Source organism: Panthera uncia, assembly GCF_023721935.1.
Source record: "Panthera uncia isolate 11264 chromosome B3 unlocalized genomic scaffold, Puncia_PCG_1.0 HiC_scaffold_1, whole genome shotgun sequence".
NCBI classification, from domain to species: Eukaryota; Metazoa; Chordata; class Mammalia; order Carnivora; family Felidae; genus Panthera; species Panthera uncia.
Window position 1 is genome coordinate 123,064,164 of NW_026057582.1, and position 14,514 is coordinate 123,078,677.

Genomic DNA, 14,514 nt, shown 5'->3' on the forward strand with positions numbered 1-14,514 from the left:
TGGGCCAACCAGCCAGAGAGGAGCTAGGAAAAGTGAGTGCAGGAGGCCTGAGCACTGGTCCCTGTGTCCTTGAGATGGTGAATATGTCTCAAGGACAGGGAGAAGGGTGGTGTTGCACAGTGGAGTCCAACTGAGGCCAGACAGGAGGCTTGGTGGGAGTAGAAGCTGTACAAGCAAGCCCAAGGTGACAATGCCTGGGCTGGAGAACTGGGGTGCCCTGCCAAGCCTCCCTGAGGGGTGGCTGGGTTCAGGGAAAATATCAGGTTGTGTAGTGACCTTGGAGAGGGCTGTTGGGCTTGTGCAGAAGGTGGGTTCTGGAGCAGGGAGGTTAAGAGCATGAGATGCCAGGGCTCTGCATGAGGCATCTCCCTGAAATGCCATGTACTTTCCCCAGAAAGAGGAGACTTTGGGGGAAAACCACTGAAGGGAGGGACAAAGGCAAGGGACTGGCACCACTGAAAGTGTCCTGCTCCCCAGCAGTGAGCGAGCCCCTCTGGGGCCTGCATTCTCCATGCCTGGGCCTTCATTTAACTGACTGCATGAGGAGGTATAGGTGCACCTGCAAGCCCATCCACCAGTCCTGAGTGGGGCTACAAGTGCCAAGAGACACTGGGAGGACACTGCTGGAACCAGTCCAGCAAGGCCACCTGCCTGGGAGGGGACTTCTGTGAATATCACTCAAAATACTTCTACCTCAAATGTTGAGTATCCTGGACCTTGTTTTAACTCAGCAGGTACAGGTCAGTCACAGCTCTCTTGGGTGGAACCTCTGATCCATTGGATTATTCCAAAGGGCATTTAATTGTACTAATGCTAAATGGATCTGTAACTGCAGATGTCCCACAAGACTCGGTATTACAGCCGTGCACAGAAAGTGATGCCACCAGATCGGAGGGTGGCAAGGCAGGCTTCCAGTGGTGTTGGAGGGGACAGAACATGCCACTCAGGGACATCATGACATGAGTTGTGTTCAGTGGCCAGGAGAACTATTTCTAGACATCCCCTTGCATGGGTCCCATGGTTGCTAGTTTAAGTGTGATAGTACCTCATCTCTGAGAGGATCCCACCTGACCAGAGGGACTCATTAGTGATTCCCTTAAGAATCCAGAGGTGAGAGGAGCACCTGGGTGCCTCAGTCATTTAAGCGTCTGACTCTTCATCTTGGCTCAGGTCAGGATTTCATGCTTCATGAGTTCGAGCCCCACAATGGGCTCTGCCCTGATGGCATGGAGCCTGCTTGGGATTCTGTCTCCTTTCTCTGTCCCTCCCCAGCTTGTACTCTCTCTCTCTCTCTCTCTCTCTCTCTGCTCTCAAAATAAATAAGTAAATAAACTTTAAAAAAGTCCAGAGGTGAGAAGAAAGCTATACAGAGATATGATACATCTGCCTTACTCTATGTAGCTGACCAGTTCCAAAATGGAAACATCACATTTAGCAGGTGTGTGTGTGCGTGTGTGTGTGTGTGTGTGTGTGGTGTTGCACAATGCCAGTCCATGCTGTGACTTTTGTCACAAAATGTTGACCATTCACTTATCCTCAGAATCATTTTTATTTCTTTAGCATGGTTAAGAACTTACTGAAGATTAGATACTAAATGATGAGTCCATTTTCCAAGTCCCTAGGTTTTTTTTTTTTTTTTGGAAATTATCTTGTCACCCTCCCCACCCCCCATTTTTTTTTTTTTACGTTTTTAGAGACAAAGATAAACCATCTGTAAGATAAGACAAGAAAGCACATAAATTCAATAACTGATTTCTTGGGAAACTTTTATCTCCTTGTCCATTGATAATGTTTCTTTGGGTAATTTGGTTTCCTATGGCTCAATAAATTAAATCCAGATAGATGAAGCAAGAAATAGATTTTTAACTCTGTTCTGAATTAGAATTATATCATTATAATAAAACCATAATGACATTCTGGGATCTAGGAAAGAATTAAAGCTGGGATGGATATCATATCAGCATATGATGAAGCATATTCTACCAGTTAACAATTCTGATTTTTGTAACCTTTTAAAAATTCTGTTAATACTGATCAGGAAATATGTCACAATCTTGTGCTGGGTTTGGCTTGGCAAAGGCAAACATTACACTACTAAAACATCCTTTATCATTTATTTTATCATCTTATCTTACAAAAGCCTTGATATTATTTTATCAGGAGAGGGGATCTGTGTAGACTTCATCTTTAGGTAAAATTGCCTACCATTGTCTAATGCTTTGGAAAAATAGCTTCTGAAATCCTAAATTTCAGTCCCTTTTTACAGATTCATCACATTCATCACATTCATAATGTGATGCCCACAGCCAGGTCCTGTCATCAGGGAGCTGAAACTTGAGTCTTGGAGAACTAGACCCTCTGAGGAGTGCTGCCCAACACTGGACTTATTCAGGGACCCCTGCAGAGCCATCTGACCTCACTCTACCCACACAATAGGCTGCTGGACAACAGGACAGTCCATGACTCTGGTTCTGCAATCCTGGGATCCCTGCATGGCACAATGGAGTTCTAGGTCTCCTCTGTGCCTCTGTCCTTTGCCCTGCCCTCACTCCTATCAGGGTGGAGCAGTAAACTTTGGTAGGACATGAGGTGTTACCTGTTAAGAGGCAATCAATACCCTAACCGAGAGGCTTGTGTGCCCCCGGGGGTTCTCTGCTGAAGAACAAGAGAATCCAGGAATAGGAGTGGTCAGGAAGGGCAGGAAAGAGACCAAGGGACAGAGGGCTTCCAGGCCTCCAAGCCATAGAAAACAATCTTAGGGGTGAGTGAAGCAGTGTCTGCGTCATTTTCTGGATTCCAAATATATTCTTCATTAGCCAGGAAGAAGACTGGTTTCTGTTCATTTTCCCTGATGACAGATTGTGCCTGTACAACTTTCTGGTATTGGTGGGTAGTAGCGGGGGAGGGGGAAGGAGGGTGGCATAATGGTAAGTGAGTAGTTAGACCAATCTCATTAAGTCCCTATCAGCTAACTCAAACACAACTAAAATCAAAGGTGCTTTGATTCCTAAACCAATTACATGAGATTTCCCCAGCACAAACTGAATTCATTAGATACAAAGTATGGATAATCCATAATTTAATATGGAAATTTAGGCATGAAGTATTACTAATCAGATAGCTACAACCTCAAATCAGACTATTAAGAGACCAGTGAACCTGTTCTAATTGCTGGCCAAAAAAATAAGAGCAAGAGAAACTAATGAAAATAATATCCCCCTTTTGCATTTCCTTTGGCTAAGGGTTAAGAACATCTGTAGGCTACAGGGAGGGGCTCCCACAGAAATTTGTTCCTTGTTACAAGAGCGCCTTTCTTTCCTACCACCCTTGTGTGTTCTGAGAGTTTTAATGCGGAGAAGAAACACCAGGTGCCTGCTGCAAAGCCTTTTACTGCAGGGGTGTCATCCAACACAGCGTGGCTGGAATGACTTTAAGAGTAATGATCACATTAAAAATGACTGCACCAGCAATTATAAGAAAACTAGAGAACGGGGCACTTAGATCTATAAGAATCTCAGAGGAAGGAGTACCTATATTTATGAGAAGGAAGTATAAAATCTTCATTATGCTAAAGCCTATTTAAATAGAGCACAATGCTTGATATAGGTTAGGAATAGGCTTTTGTGCTTTGAAGTATCCATACACATCAGAAAAGATCTAAGAAAGATATGAAACACATTGAAAATTCCACTGTAATTAACCAGCTAGAGACATCTGTGGTGACAACTGGGAACAAACAGAGAAGGTTGCTGTAATCCAAGGGCTAAAAGCAAAGACACAAGTGCTCACGGAATAAGAAAGGAAAAAGCGATAGAGAAGCGAAGACTTGAGAAGTGGCCTGCCCAGAGCTCAAGATTGCATCAAAAGCAGAGCACAAAGATAATATTCACTGCAGAAAACAAGGTGGGAAGAGAGCCTTAAGAGAAACTGAGCAAAACGAGATGGAAAAGGAAGAATGTAAACAATTGGGGGGGGGAGGGGAATGATAGGAAAGATGGATAAAAGCAGTCCAAGAGATTCAGCTATCCTAAAACAAAGACAACAGAGAAAAATTAAGATTTATACTTTAAGAAAACTTTGCTGAAATAAAGCAAGATGAAAACTCACTGTGCAAAGGGTACATAGTACCACAAGAAATTTGAGAAAGGTTGATCAATATCAAGATGTATCACAGTGAAGCGAATGGACTTGATAATTTAAAAGTATTACTGACACCTATACCAAAAAAGAAAAGAAAAGAAAAAGAAAACCAAGAAAAAACAAAAAACAAAAAACAAAAAATGATGCCTTACATCAACTAGGATGGGCTAGGTTATGCTGTGGTAACAAGTATCCCCCAAATCTCAGTGGGTTAAAACAACAAGTTTAGTTCTCACTCATGCTAAAATGTCCAATGTGAGTAAATGTGGGTGAGTTATGGGGGCTCTACCCATTGTAGTACCTAGACTAATGGTGCAGCCCCCATCTATAACTTGCCTATTACCATGCCAGAGGGAAAGAGAGCACTGGATACTCAGGCTTGGAAGTGATACATAGAAGTTTTGCTCACATGGCACTGAACAACCACAAGGAGACTAGGAAGTACAATCTTACCACACTGAGGGAAGTTAGAGAGCTAGAAGTATTTTTAAACAGAATTAATGACCACCACATGCCCAAAAGGGAGAAAGCATTAGGCTGACTTTAAGGTCTTTCTCTGTAGCAATATTCAATATTCAATTATGGATAATGATGCAGAAAGCTAAAAAGAGCATTGCCCCTACCATTTAAATGACCAAACGCTGGACACTCTGTAAATTCACAACTTAATTGGAATCCATCAGACAGCTGAGGTCACACGGCAACCAACCAACCCAAATTCTAAGGACATGGGAATCTCCATGTTGAGAAACATGAGCATGTGTTCACTTGGGACAGATGCTTTAGTGAAAAGGTGAGCAATGTGCAGGGTCATGTAGGTAATTCAGCATAGAGACAGAGGCTATATGGAAGAATCAAATGGAAAGGCACAATCACAGACATGAAGGATGTCTCTGAGGCATCAACAGACTCAGCAGAGCTGAGGGGAAAATGGCCCAGTGTGGTTTATGTTGGGGATGCAAGGCTGGTTCACTGTCAAAAGTCAATCAGTGTTATTCACCATGTTAGCAGACCAAAAAAGAAAAAGTACATGAACATTAAGTCGATGCAGAAAAAGACGGATAAATCCAACGTCCATCCATGATAAAAAGAACTCTCAGGAAACTAGGAAAACCAGGGATAACTTCTACAACCTGATAATGGGCATCTATAGAAAAACTTAGAGCTAACACTATATTTAGTTCCTAAAATCAGGAAAGCAAGGATGTATGCTCTCACCATGTCTATCCAATACTGCAATGAGGTGAAAGAAAGAAAGAAAGAAAGAAAGAAAGAAAGAAAGAAAGAAAGAAGGAAGGAAGGAAGAAAGGAGGGAGGGAGGGAAGGAAGGAAGGAAGGAAGGAAGGAAGGAAGGAAGGAAGGAAGGAAGGAAGAGGTATTCAGACTGGAAAGGAAGATGTAAAATTGCCTCTCATTGCATTTCACATGACTGCCTACAGAGAAGATCCAAAAGAATCTATAAAGGAGCTACCAGAACTATTAAGTGAGTTTAACAAGATCACAGGATACAAGATCAGTAACAAAAATCAAATTTCTATATACTAGCAATGAACAAGAGATGGTTAAAAAACTTTTAAGCACCATTAAAATAGCACTAACAAACATGAAATACCATAAGCAAAAATACTAAAGAAAATATGTTAACATCGATATCTCAAACACTGTATAACACTAGTAGAATATAAAAAGAACTGGGCGCCTGGGTGGCTCAGTTGGTTAAGCGACCGACTTCAGCTCAGGTCATGAGCTCATGGTTTGAGGGTTTGAGCTCCATGTTGGGATCTGTGCTGACAGCTCAGAACCTGGAGTCTGCTTTGGATTCTGTGTGTCCCTCTCTCTCTGCCTCTCCCTGGTTCACACTCTGTCTCTCTTTGTCTCTCAAAAAATAAAAAATAAACATTAAAAAAAAATGTTTAAAGACCTAAGTAAATGGAGAGCTATATCACGAATATGTTGATTCTCTTCAAACTGAGATACAGAGTGAATGCCACTCCAATCAAAACCCCAGCAGGATTTCTGGAGAAACTGATAAGCTGATTCCAAAATTTACACGGAAATGCAGAGGAACTAGGATAGCCAAAATGATTTGGGAAAAATAACAAAGCTAGAGGACGGCAGTAAACAGACCCTCCCTTCCAAGTGTCTTTCATCTACCAGATTCCAGATGAAACTCAGCTCCCCACCCTATACACTCAAGGTCATTGCTCTCATTACCGGCCCTCAGCTGGGGGGCAGGCTGCTCACTTCTCCCTCTTTTTCAATCATAAATCCTCCTTATTCTGAGCCTCATGCCACCAGCTCTGACAGTTCCTACATCCGGAGAAGTTTTTTAAAACAAATTTATTCAGAAGTTTGGTGTAGTCTTTCTCAGGCCTTCAGCTCTCACAATTGTCTTGGGCAATTTGAACACCCATGGGGATGAGCCGTTTGAGAAGACTCCCCTGCACTGACTTGAACTGTTTAGGTCTCCTTCACTTTGTTTCATTGTAGTTATCTTCTCCCAAGTGGTTTCCTCATCAGGGCACCAGAGCCAGGGACACTGGGAAAGGGTGGGTGGGACTGCAGGCTTGTCAGCCCAGCCTGGGCCTTCTTAGAGGGAGCACTGTGGTTCCAGCACCATCTTTCAGGCCACAGCCACTCCTCAGGGGATAGAGAGTCAAGAAGACAGGTCCTGGGAGGGTCCCACTGAGTACAGGTGTCATAAAGGACTCCAAGGTCTTGGGACTTCAGACCAAATACCTCTAGCCCATCAACTGAGTGGGACATGACATAGCTATTTAACTGCATGCACGCACCCATGTGGCCTCCAGACTGAGAGATTCCTTAGGGGATTTGTGCACTCTTCCAGGGGGCAGTGACTGCACTGTAATTTAATTATAATTACCTATTGTCTTGTTATAGGCAGCAAGAAATACCCTTTAAAAATTTCTTTTAATTAAAAAAATTTTTTTTAAGTTAAAAAAAATGTTTATTTAGTTTGAGGGACAGACAGAGAGTGCCAGCCAGGGAAGGGCAGAGAGAGAGAGGGAGACAGAATCCCAAGGAGGCCCTGCATGGTCAGCACACAGCCTGAAGCAGGGCTCCATCCCATGAACTGTGAGATCGTGATCTGAGCTGAAATCAAGAGTCGGATGCTCAACCGACTGAGCCACCCAGGCACCCCTGTTTTTGTTTTTGTTTTTAAATACAGAAAGAAAAAGTCAGGAGGTGACTTAGGAGTTGTCAGAATGAGATCTCAGAGTGAGCACTAGCTGCCCATGTCCCCATTCCAGGAGAGCTGTGAAAGGCCACGGTGGGCCTCAGACACTGACCCTGTGCAAGCCCATAGTGAGAGAAACCATGGTTGTATGCAACGTGAGGTGGCAAGAACCACCTTGCACATAAGAGGACAGGCCCCTGAGTGCTGCAGTCTGGGTTCCTCTGAGCCTCCTGGATCTGTTACTCTGGAGGGCTGCTGGAACCACTCTGCGAGAGGAAGTCAGTCCCACCCTGTACTTTAGGCACATTTCCTATTTCTCTTACGTCACTGCCCATTTGCCACATGTTTTCACAGTGCCCTGGACTAATAGGGAGCTCGCCCAGACCAACAGGTCATTGTTGCCAGCATTTGGAATGACACCCAGGTACTCAATTCCAGAGGGCAACACTTTCCTCCTTTCTCCCCCGATTCCAGGGTGACTCTTCGAGTCTCCAGTTCCCCACATACTGTGTTCCCTATGGACATACTCTAGAGCTCCCTACATACTGTAAATACAATTTTATCACCATAAAGCATTCCTTTGACCTTGCTGCATCCTTTTAGAAAAGTTTTAGCACATTTTTACCCAGGGAAAAGAGAAGAACTGGGTTCATTGTTCATATGCATTTTTAAGCAGCCAATTTTGGTTTTCAGGAGAAAAAAAAAACTTGCAGGAAGAAAAAGAAAGGAATAATATAAACAATTTTCCATGTCATTTAAAAAAATCAGATGCTGTACACAAGAATAGATTGCTGTGGGAAATTGTAAAATGTCTTTCTCCAAATATCTTTAAAAAAGGCAAAATAAATGCCCATCTGTTCCCTGATGGTGTACCAGCAAAATGTTAGAAAAGCAGTAGAATGCATCACATCCACATTTGTAAAGACCTGTTTCAACCATTCATATCCTACTCCACATATGTCAGAGGCAGGAAAGTGAAATGGTAAAAATGGAAAACGAGATCCAGAAAGCAACACCTTTAAAGTGAAAATCTATAATCCTATAAAATGTTCTCCGGAAAGATATTCCCTCTTGCATTTCAGCTACAGAGATGAATTAAGAAGTGGAAGGAATAGATACATGAGTAAAGCCCTCCTAAAATGTCTGTAAATGCATGGGATGGAATGCATGAATAAGCAGTGCCCTTGGCCATCACCTTCAACGTCAGCCTCACGGCGTTGCAGTCCTCCTGCAGCGGATTCAGCTTCAGCGTCTCCCCAAGGTTGCTGCAGCCGGATGACTGGTGCTGCATTTCACAGCAGACACACACCCCGACACTGTCAAACTTAATCTAGACAGAGGAACACAGACAGATCTCACAATTAAAACGGCATTCTGCCCTGGTGGGTACACTTGAGCTACACAATTAAGATCATGTGAAAATGCCTCAGTTCAGAGCACCCTGGTTCAGTTTTCTTTAAGTAATAAAGTCAAATGATTTATCTTGACAAAAGCCATGGAAACACACACACACACACACACACACACCAGGAGGAATAACTTCAAATTCCGATTTTCAAAGCAATTAATGAAAAAGAAAAAAATAAGCTTGAAGAAACCTAAGCGATAGTAACAGACAGTTACAGAGGAGTCACAGAAAGAGATTAAAGTAAATGAACAGAAGGGCTCCTGGGTGGCTCAGTCAGTTGAGTGTCCAACTCATCTTGATTTTGGCTCAGGTTATGATCTCATGGTTTGTGAGTTCGAGCCCTTCATCAGGCTGTGTGCTGACATTGTGGAGCCTGCTTGGGATTCTGTCACTCTTTCTCTCTCTGCCTCTCTCCTGCTCTCTCTCTCTCAAAAATAAATTAAAAATAAACATTAAAAACAAAAGGAAATGAACAGAATGCTACTCCTATTGAGTTATGTATGGAGACATGTTATCATAGCTCTATGTCTTGGCATGTTCCGCTCCCTGGGTCAGCAATTTCCTCACTATAATGTCATGGCCTATCAAACTCCTACTCATCTGTCAAGACCCAACTCCCATGTCATCCTTGAGGACTTGTCTGGTTTTCCCTCTCCGGAGCTGCTTGCTTCTTCTCTGGGCAGCGCACTCCGCCCCCAGATCTGCTGGAGACTTATTTTATCTAGCTGTAGTTATTTATGTCCTGTGTGCTCCCCGAGGGCAACCACCACATGTTACAGTCACAGGATTCACAATGTGATAAGGTGTGGCATTTCAATAAATGCTGTGTAAATAAACATGTCTTGGAAAATTAAAAACCAGGGAAGGAAAAAATGCAGTTCAAGTGTTTTGAAAGCTTGGAGCCCAGGAGGAAACCCTCAGAGCACGCCTGCCCACCACCCCCCACCTCCCTGCAGCCTCAAGTGGACCGGGCATCGCCAGCCTGCAGAAATGAGAAGTCACTGCCTTCTGCAACTCACAGCCCTAGGCACCCACCCTCACTGACTTGTTCCCATTGGTGGCTGAGTCCTCCACACCTAGCTGCTGTCACCTACACACCCAACTGCTCACTAACACAGACTTCCAGGGAAGTGAAATAAAAAGGGACAGCCATAGGTCAAGGGTATTGTCCAGGGCCAAATTTTCATCTTTTAAACCTCAAGTTAATTTATCCTTTACCTACTTTATGCTTCAATTTCTGCTCTTTTAATTTGATCTAAAATGATGACTGACAGACTGGAGGAGGAGAACTGAGGGCGGAGGCCAGCAGGAGGAGAGCCATACCTGCACCAACCACTGCCAGGAGCCTCCGCCACCCCACCTACGGGCCGGGGGCCGGGAAGGTTGCTTTTGCTTTTATTGCTTTTAGTGATGTCTCCATTCTCCGGAGTTGAAGTCCACCCTGAGCATGGAGTCCAGCTGAGGGAGCCCTAACAACACTGTCACCCATAACAACATTCCACAGTGGAGGTGCACAGGAGGTGTGCAGGGCCAGGTCGTTCAGTACAAGTCCCCCTTTTGTATGAGGCAGCCTGTCCTGCTGATCCACAGAACACACAGAACTCAGGGACAGCTGGGATTGGGCCCCTCAATCCTGCACACCAGATATGTGCTTTGGGCAAGGCCCCTTCCTGCTGGGTGGCCAGGGCTGGGCTGAGGCTGTGGGGACTTTGTTCCCTAACAGACCCCTCAGGTTCTCTTCCAACTAGAGATGCCATGAAATGAAGAAGGACTGAGAAGTCAGTCATTGCTCTTGCAATGGGAACTGTTTTGTGGTGGTCTCAGCCTGTTGATAGTGATGCTATTGATCAGGAATGCCTGGAGGCACTCACCTGGGCCCATGCTACCTGTGATGAGCTCCCCACAGACACTTGTGGCTAGACCAGCCCTGTGGTTCTTGAAATGATTGCAAAACACTCCTCAGCAACAACTGTCAGGGAACTTTGACAAAACAAAGCTTATTGGCTGCAGTTCCTGGAGGGGACACAGCATACCCAGGGCCATGTAGTGATGTCATGATAGGGGGTGAAGGGTAGAGGGGGCCTGGGGCTCTGCCTTTACTGTGGTCCAGGGTGGGGTGTTTAGGGCTTCACGGGTTTGTTCTTTATTGGTGAGTTTAAACCCTAAGAGCAGGAATTAGGGCATGGGAAGGGAAAAGCAGGATAACTCAAGAGGTCAGTTATCTGGGTTGCCCAGCAGGGAGGGAAACTTCATGGCTGGGGCAGCCTGGCTCCTTATTTGTTGTGTGACTTGTAACTCTGGGCAATGTGTTTATTTGAGATGGAGGTCTTTGAAATGAATACCTTGACAATCAAAAGCTTAATGTCAGGCACTTAAACTGTAGAAACTCTTTCCCCAGAGATCCACTCTCTTCCCCCTGATGTCCCACTTTTGCCTTTCCCTATTCCCTCCCTCCCTCCGCCCCACCCTAGATCCCCCTCACTCTCCTGTGCTCTCTCCCCTGACCATAGCATTTACCACCTTCTCACATGCCCTGAGATGGACTCATTCTGTTTATCTTCTGTTCCGCCCATCAGAGTGTAAGCGAAGGATCTGGGTCTGTCTTATTCACAGATGCACGCAGAACTTACAACAGTGCTGGCTGGGAACGGCTCTCTCTCCCAATCTCTCCATTGCTGCCTGCCACCCTGGCTGAACGACATGAGGTGCAGCCTGTTTGGCACGAACAGATCCCTGGAAAGAGGCAGCACATCGCATGGTCCACTAGCTACACTCATGTAAATTGCTTATCACATCGCACTCTGTGGGGATGAAACAACCTAACGCTGGAAGAGGAAGGAGGAGATAATTTGCGGGGAGCAGACAGGTCTAGGTAAGTCTCCTTCAAAGGAACAGAAAGGCCTGAAACAAGATTCTCAAGGCACCCACCGCCAAGTCTGCATAATAAGTTTGAAATGGTGTCTCACGCTAGATACTTGTTAAAGTATGCCTGCTCTGAATTCAAAGCCACAGCCCAGTACTTGCTACAGAGCACACAACGATTTTTTCCAACTGAAGAATTAAGATTCTATAATCAGGGAAAATCTATTTAAGCTACAGTAAGTACCTAGTGCCTCAGGTAATGCCCAAGACCAATCATCACCCACATGAGTAAATGCACATCCCAGCAATTTACTGTGACCAACTCTGTTGTGCTGTGGCTGGGGTTTAATTTAATTTTAATGTGTTTTAATTTTAATTTAATTTAAATGTAAAAAAAAACACACTTATACAGTCTTTAGAAAAAAAAACACTGGAGAAAATCTTTAGGATCTAAGGTTAGGCAAAGAGTTCTTGGAATAACACCAAAAATATAATGAGCAAAAATTGACTTTTGTGCTACAAATGACCCGTTACAAGAATGAAAGACAAACTATCGACCTTGAGAAAATATGTGCAAACCACATAGTCAAATAAACCATGTACTATATACGATCTTTGTCTTTTATTCTAAAGTCTTAACTCTTTTTGTTTTATTGCTTGTTTAGTGTCCTATGTGCTTGTCTCTAATTCACCCCCAATCTCCCCAAGAGAACTGAAAATATACCCTGAGTGTAATCCTACTCATCAGATGTTCTGTCAGCTTTATTTTCTTCTTAGAGACAGTTCCATGGAGCCTCTCTGTCCTGCTTTAATCTGGACTCGTCAATCTATAAGTGGTCTGTCTACACTACTCATGTACATGCTGGGACATTTTTCTTTTATCACCTCGAATTCTCTTTCCTTTGTTAGATACCCTCTTCTCTTGTGTCTTGGCTTACGATCTCATTTTGGGGGAAGTAAGTTCCTTCAGTACTTTCCTGTCTAAAATTACAAAGACTGAAACTCCCAAGAATAAGCCAGGATGTGGAGCACCGGGGACCCTCAGACAGGTCTAGTGGGTGTGTAAATTGGCACAGCCACTTCGGAGAGTGGTTAGACCTTGTCTACTTTTTACTATGGCACTTAGGATGAAGTTGTTATTTTTACCCATAGATATCTAATTGTTCCAACACCATCTGTTGAAAAGGCTATCTTTTCTCCATTGCTTTTGACCTTTTTCAAAAATCAGTTGGGCATATTTCTGGGTTCTCTGTTGTGTTCCATTTATCTACTTATCTCTCTTCCTTGCCTACTGTGGCTATAAGTCTTGAAATAAAATTGATTCCTCCCCTTTCGTTCTTTTTCAAAATTGTTTCTTTTCCTTTCTGTATACATTTTAGTATAAAATTGTCTACGTCTACAAAAAAAAAAAACTTGCTGGGGTTTTGATAGGAATTGCATTATGTTTGCATATCAATTTGAGGAGAATTTATAACATTGCTATGCTGATTCTTCCAATTCATGAGGACAGTATGTCTCTCCACTTACGTAGAATTCTTTGATTTACTTCATCATCATTATGTAGTTTTTCAGTGTACGTGTCCTGTACATATTTTGTTAGATTTACCCCTGTGCACTTTCTGAGTGATTATAAATAGGACTGTGTTTTCAATTTCGGTGCCCATACACTTATTGCTAATATAGAGAAATACAACTGAATTCTGTATGTTTATCTTGTATCCTGTGAGCTTGCTGAACTCACTGATTAGTTCTAAGGGATTATTTCTGGAGATTCCTTGGGATTTTCTATGTATACACTCATGTCATCTACAAATAAGGTTAGTTTTATTTCTTCCTTTCTGATTCGTATGCTTTAATTTGCTTTTCCTACCTTGTTGCATTAACTAGAACTTCTAGCACTATATATACTACATTGAACGATAGTGGTGAGGACAGGCATGCTTGCTTTGTTTCTGATCTTAGGGGGAAAGTTTTCAGTCTTTTCCCATTAAGTATCGTGTTCACTGTAGGGTTTTTGTAGATGCTCTTTTTCAGGTTCAGGAAGTTCTCCTTTAAGCCTATTTTTCTAAAGATTTGTTTATCATGGAAGGATATTCAATTTTGTTAGTGCTTTTTCTGTATCAGTTGATCTGACCATGTGATTTTCTTCTTTCATCTATTAATATCATAGATTACATTGATTGACTTTTGAATATTGAACCAGCCTTGCATCCCTGGAATAAACCCCTCTTGGAGATGATATGTAATTTTATTTATATATGCTGAATTCTACTTGCTAATATTTTGTTAAGGATCTTTGCATCTATGTTAATTAGGGATATTGGTCTCTAGTGTTCTTTTACTGTATTCTCTCTCTGGTTGTGGTAGATCGTAATACCGGATTCATAAAATCAACTTGGAAGTGTTCATTCCTATTCTATTTTCTGGGAAACAGTATGTGAAAATGGTGTTAATTCCTTTAAGTATTTGGTAGACTTATCCAGTGAAACTATCTGGGCCTCGAGATTTTGTTTTGGGGAGTTTTTAAATTAAAAGTTTAATTTCCTTAATAGTTATAGTGTAATTGAAACTGTTTCATATTGTGTGAGTTATGGTAGTTTTGTGTTCTTTAAGAAGTTGATCCATTTAATCCATGTTGTTAAATTTATTTGTGTAAAAATGTTCATATTATTCTCTTATTATCTTTTGATGTCTGCAGAGTCTGAAGTTACATTCCCAATTCATTCCAGACATGGTAATTTGTGCCCTTTATCTTTTTTTTTTCTTAGGGGAGGTTTGTCACTTGTGTTGATCTTGTCAAAGTATCAGCTCCTTGTTTCATTGGTTTTCTCAACTATTTTCTTGTTTGTGATTTCACTGATTTGTGCTCTTATCTTCTTTGTTTCCTTCTTGCTCTGGGTTGATT

The 14,514-nt window shown here is 42.7% G+C and overlaps 1 long non-coding RNA gene across 1 annotated transcript in view; it reads right to left on the minus strand.

Annotated features, from left to right (window-relative positions):
- Nucleotides 1-8,084: 8,084 nt before the first annotated feature.
- The window catches only part of LOC125910227 (uncharacterized), a 54,627-nt gene continuing 48,197 nt past the window's right edge, over nucleotides 8,085-14,514 (minus strand). Inside the window, exon 3 of the long non-coding RNA XR_007453896.1 lies at nucleotides 8,085-8,669. This is a non-coding gene — a long non-coding RNA (uncharacterized LOC125910227). The remainder of the gene's footprint in view (nucleotides 8,670-14,514) is intronic.